The sequence below is a fragment of the Tamandua tetradactyla genome, chromosome 14, assembly GCF_023851605.1.
Source record: "Tamandua tetradactyla isolate mTamTet1 chromosome 14, mTamTet1.pri, whole genome shotgun sequence".
NCBI lineage: Eukaryota > Metazoa > Chordata > Mammalia > Pilosa > Myrmecophagidae > Tamandua > Tamandua tetradactyla.
In genome coordinates this window covers 40,319,575-40,325,911 of record NC_135340.1, presented here as the reverse complement: position 1 = coordinate 40,325,911, position 6,337 = coordinate 40,319,575, and the positions used below count along the sequence as shown (strand labels likewise).

Genomic DNA, 6,337 nt, shown 5'->3' with positions numbered 1-6,337 from the left:
GGAGTATTTTACACCATACACAAAACATTACACCTTTAGTTTGGCTAGAATGAATTTTTATCTATTTATTATGAAATTAAATGCATAAAGTCTAAGTTATACAATAGTTTTTAAAGCATGCTGTTACTGCTTTTGTGTACTAAGCTATGGATGGCTAATGCAAATATAACTGGTGAAGTATTTTCCATTTTTTATAAAATTAAATACATAAAGTCTAAATTATACAACAGTTTGTAAAACATGCTTTTGCTGTTTTTGTGTAACAGACTATGAACTCTAATCAAATATAAATTATGAAATATCAAATACATATATGTATAGAGTATGCACAAATATTTAATGAAGGCAATATAGAACATTTGTATTTTAATCAAACTAAATAACTTTTGAAAGCAATGTTGATCACAAGACAAAAGGCAAAGTCCCATTTCTCAAGTCTCCTATCTACTCAGTAACCTAGTCCTGTGAGAGACAGCTGGATAGACGGTGGGGAGTTACATATCGGGTCTTCAGTTTATGCATTGCTGATTTCACATCTTTGTTTCTCAATGTATAGATGATGGGGTTCAGTATAGGTGTGAAAACTGTAGAAAACACAGAAAGGACTTTATCCACTGGGAAGTTGCTGAAAGGCCAGGCATAGATAAAGATACAAGGCCCAAAGAAGAGGGTCACCACGGTGATGTGGGCAACCAGGGTGTTGTGGGCCTTGGCCAGGCCTGCTGAGGAATGACGTCTCACAGCGACCAGGATGACCATGTAGGAGACCAGCAAGAACAAGAATGAAATCACCCCCATGAGACCACTGTCCAAAAGCATCAAAAATTCAGGGACATAAGTATCCATGCAGGCAAGTTTGATGACCAAAGTGAGGTCACAATAGTAGCTGTCCACTATATTTGGACCACAGAAGGGAAAATTTAGGGTGAAAGCCAACTGGCTCAGGGAGTGCATGACACCAATGACCCAAGAGCCAATAATCAAACCTGTGCACTTGCACAAGTTCATGATGGTTGCGTAATGGAGAGGTTTGCATATGGCTACATACCTGTCATAAGCCATGACTACAAGGAGTACCATCTCACCACCTGCAAAATACATGGAGCAAGAATATCTGGGCCATGCAACCTTCAAAGAATATGGTCTTGGGTTCATGAAGGAAATCATGGATCATCTTGTGGGTGGCATAAGTGGCCAGAAATACATCAAGGATAGAAAGGTTACTGAGCTTGATGTACATGGGTGTGTGCAAGGCAGGTTCAGAAATCACTGTTAGGACAATGAGCAGATTCCCTAACACAATGGCTATGTACAAGATGTTAAAAAAAACAAAAAGGAAATACTACAACTCCCAGGAGTTGGAGAGCCCCAGTAACACAAACTCAGCCACCCTAGAATAATTTCCCTGGTCCATGGTCTCATACAATAAGAAAATTACCTGCAAAGAGATATATTAACTGATTATTGTTAAGAGTAAGATGAATAGACCACAATTCTGAAGGGTCCTTATCAATATCAATTTGAAATATTCTAAGATTTTTCCCATTTTGAATTTTTTTTACCTGTAATTTTTTCTTTCTTTTTTTCACATGGGCAGGCACTGGGAAATGAACCCGGGTGTCCAGCAAGGCAGTTGAGAACTCTGCCTGCTCAGCCACCATGGCCTGCCCTTACATGTAATTTTGACTAATATATTCTCTGAATTATCCTTACTAATGAAGGGTAGATATGAGATGCAAATGTAGAAAATCAGCAACTTCATTTTATACAGAGGTGGCTTAAATCTGACCTTCTTGAAGGTAACAAAGTAAAACAAATAATAAGTCAACATTGCAAAGACTACAGTCATGAGGAGGTGCTAAGGTATCCAGATTCTTGTACTGCATTCTTTGCCTTGAAGTTTTCGTTAACCACTCATTTACAAGCAGCTTCAGTTCTTAGAGACTGTCCCAGGAGGCTGTACTTAAAAGGGTAATACCTAATTTTCCCTTGAGTTTTTTTACTATGTTCTCTCTCCTCTTGCCTCTGTCTTTGTCTATTACTTAACCCCCACAACTACAACCAGTAAAGCAGTCTAATTAATCCATATTGTATCTGAAGTAGTGAAGGCTGCTTTGGCATTAAACTATATGAGAATTAGAAAAATGAGATGGCCAACATGTCATTACAGATATCTATTGGTGAGGTGATAATAGTCATGAGACAAAAATTCAATTTAAATGTTGCTTAAAAGTAGATTATTCGAGGACTCACTGTTACATTTCATTGATGAGTGCAGAAACTTACAAAACAATTATATCCGGGATATAGAATCTATAGGCTTTGACTAGGATTTCTCTAGCAGAATAAAATATGGTACAGTTTTCAGAATATCCAGCAACATGATGCTTTCTCCTTAAGCAAAAATTGTTACAATAAGCAATTTGTTAATAGGTTGCAAAATAATTCATCATACCTGTGTTTTCTCTGTGGCTTCTTTGGAGCAGTACAGAAAAACCTTCCAGAGAAACAGATTTTGATTTCAGTATTCATCGGAGATGTGTTCAAAAGTACAAGAATCTCTTATCTGAAAAGAAGGCAGTTTGTTTGGTAGTTTTTGGTTTCTTTTTTTAAGAAAGAAGATTCACACTCTTTATTTTCTATGGTATAATTAACAGTGATAGGTGTCACTTTGTAAAAGTTGGTGGAAAAATGGTCGGGCCACAATGGCTCAGCAAGCAAGAATGCTTACCTGCAATGCCAGAGGATCTGGGTTCGATTCCTGGTGCCTGCCCATGTAAATAAAAGAAAAAAAAGTTGGTGAAAAAAAAGATTGTATTGGTCAGCAAAACTGTTTACCTTTAAGGTGCATTTACAGACAATATTTGGACGTTAAATTTTTTAGAACAATCTTCTGAGGAATAATTATTTTCTCCATTTGGCATATAATGAAATTGAGATGCAGAAGGTTTAACTAATATGTTCAAGATTATGCCATCAGCAAGTAACAGATTCAGAATGTCATCCCAAGTCTTCAGGACTCTTTTCATTGCCCTGAAGTGGAGTCTCTAAAGGAATCTTTTAGGTATGGCTTAATAGAGCATAACACTAAACAAATCACCCAGATTGGGAAATAAGAACTTTATTTAGGGAGTTAATGTAAAGCCCTATTAAATATTACTAAATGTAGTATAAATGAACTATGTAATAATCACCATCTCTATTTTAAAAGGTATTAGGTGATGTATATTTGGTTTTCAAAAACGATTAAATAATCCTGCTTGAAATTAAAAAAATTAGTTTATGACATCTTAGGCTGGAAAACTTTATTCTTTGATAATGTCTGCTAAATGGGTTTTTGCTACATTATGCTTTACAAAGACCATTCTAAATACTGACCATAAAAAAAATCAGGGAGGGGTGGTGCAATGGTGGCTCAGTGGCAGAATTCTCATCTGCCATATGAGAGAACAAGGTCGATTCCCAGTGCCTGCCTATGCAAAAAAAAAAATCAATGAGTGAACATTTCATTATAATAGAAGCCCTAACAACCAAAGTACTAAATGAAATAGAAAACAAAATAAAAGTTTAATCATAGTTTATATTCTACTTAAGAAGAATTTATGGCATTACATAAATTAAAACCAAGTCACTGAATGACTTATCTGTAGTAACTGTATAACTATTCTTAAGAATGGCTCTGTTAAAATAAAGAACTTTTAGTGAATGTGGTCATTTATAGGGAGTGAAGACATGGTGGGGAGGGACAAAAATCACCTCCAATTTTGTGCATCACGTTAACAAACTAATAACTTATTAGAAACATTTTACTTCTTGTTGAGGTGTTCTAGCAGCATCTATTCATAGATTTAGTTTCCTATATGCAATTTTTTCAATAAACAGAAGGACAGCTTCAATGAACAGAAAGACAGGAGAGAAAGCTAGCAGATTACACCATGTTTGCCATAAGCCTTTCCAGATAAGAGAGAAACCCTGACTGTGTTAGCCATGTGCCTTGTCATTTGAGAGAGAAACCCTGAACTTCATCAGCCTTCTTGAACTAAAGTATCTTTGTCTGGATGCCTTAGATTGGACATTTCTATAGATTTGCTTTAATTGGGACATTTTCTTGGCCTATAGAACTATAAATTAGAAACTTAAATTCCCCTTTTTAAAAGATGTTCTGCTTCTGGTATGTTGTATTCTGGCAGCCAGCAAACTAGAATGGCCTCATGTATAAATTATGTGACATGTAAGTAGCATGGTCTTCTAAGCAACATTATAGTGAGGTGTCAAATGAACAGTGGTAGAACTTCTGTAAATTTCCAGAACTGGATATCTATGTACATAAAAAGGTTCTTTGATTGAAAACTAGCAGAAAAACATTGTAAATTCAGCTTTCTCACACTTACTCAGTGGAAGAAGACTGACTTACTATCAAAGTTGACTATGAACTAAGTTTAGGGAGAGGCATTTAACTTCCTTTAATCTCATTTTTTTAGCTTTATATATAAGTTGTTCCTATAAATGTTTTCCTATGAATACTTACAATTTTATGATTTAGAATTTTGCCCTTATTTCCTAAAGGATATATCCCATCAATTTTATTGGAGAGAGGCACTAAGTTCAAAGACCAATCTCTTATTTCCACCCCTGTTTGAATTCTCCCTTCATATACACCAACATAAGCAGTAATATGGATCACACCTCCATGGAATAGAAGTTGAAGGTGAGTGGGAAGGACATTTAAATTCATCTCTGTGAAAATCATTGGAAAAGGTCTTCTCTTACCCAGTCTATAGCAGAATCAGGACTTGAGAGGATTAAAAGTGTGGAATATGTTTCTGCCAGAGCATATAAGCAATCATTTTAAATATAAATATGTGACTAGCTGCATCATTAGCTGTTTAGTAGCTTTGGATAAAATAAATGTACGGACTTGGGAACAGACCAAGAAATAATCTTGCAATTTGATTTGTTAAACATCAAAGATGGTGTTATTGAATTCTCTAAGAGAGAGTCTGATGGGAATTTAAAAGGATTACTTTCACCCAGACTTGAGAGATTGAGGGCATGGAAGTTGAGAATGTAATCATTTCAATAAGCAGCTGGAAATACCTCAACAAATTTTAATAAGCCTTCTTGACTATGGAACTCTGTACAAGAGACAGTGGAAAATAAAATCAATAAACATGCTCTGTTGTTGCACTTCAAGAAATATATTGTTTCTTTGGAGATATTAGATATCCATTAATAAAATAATTGAGAACTATTAGTGCTCAGCCAATTTTCAGAGATCATGAGTGAATGGATTTAGAGAAAGGAAGACCTATAATGTACTGAGGTTAATCAAGGATGCTTTCCCACAGGAGATAAAGTCATGAACCTCAGCTAGAAAGAAAACTAAAATTTTGATTGGTAAGAAAAGAATAAATATATGGGAGTGGGGTGGTAGAGTAGCATAGCAGTGAAAGCATAGGGAGTGAGGCTTAAGAAATATTGTTGAATTAATGTTAAATGTTGCTTTGCAGATTAACAAAAGCAACTTATTTGAAATGGATATATTCAGCTATCAGTTTGGAAGAGCAGGAATGTTATTCTGAAATATTTAATTCGATGTAAAAGACAACAAGGAACCATCGTAAGATCCTAGGTAAGATTATGACAATTTGGCACAGTATTTTTAAGGGGTATGTGCAGATGGTTTGAAGGAGGAAATTATAGTAAGGTATTATTAAACGAAGTAGGTATAAAAAGACAATCTTGAATAAAATTGTAGCAATTTGAATGTGGTTGTGAACAATAAAGTGGGAATTCTAAGTAACTATAATTACAAATCCTTGTATTTATTGAACAATAGCATTATTATTATTATCCAGTAGGAGTCTGAGTGTTACGCTGCATTTTTTTGGTCAAAATTTGCTGCCTTTTTCTACCTGACCCAACCTTCAGGGATCCTCTCCTGCTGTGGGAGGTGTATAACTCCTCATTTATCTACCATAACAACAAATATGTGACTTGCTTTGTTCAATGTAATGGGATTCCACCATTGAACTTCCCCATCTGCCTGGGTCCCTGGATGAATAAAGTAAAGAGAAAGAGAGAGAGAAAGAGAGACCATGCTAGGAAGACACAATGTTGTTGGATGTCATTTATCTCTTAACTGTCTACACATTGAATATCATGGTAATCGACATACCATTAGGCATTTTTTAAGAAATAATTTAATTATAAAATCTGTATGGACTTGCAAATGACCTAAAATTGTTAAAACAATTTGATAAAAGAAGAACAAATTTATAAGTCTCATACTATTTGCTTTGAACACTTAATATCAAACTCTAGTAATCAATAGAGT

At 35.1% G+C, this 6,337-nt stretch overlaps 1 pseudogene; it reads right to left on the bottom strand.

Moving 5' to 3' along the window:
• Positions 1-456: 456 nt before the first annotated feature.
• Positions 457-1,414, bottom strand: LOC143655348 (olfactory receptor 4K15-like; annotated as a pseudogene).
• Positions 1,415-6,337: the final 4,923 nt, after the last annotated feature.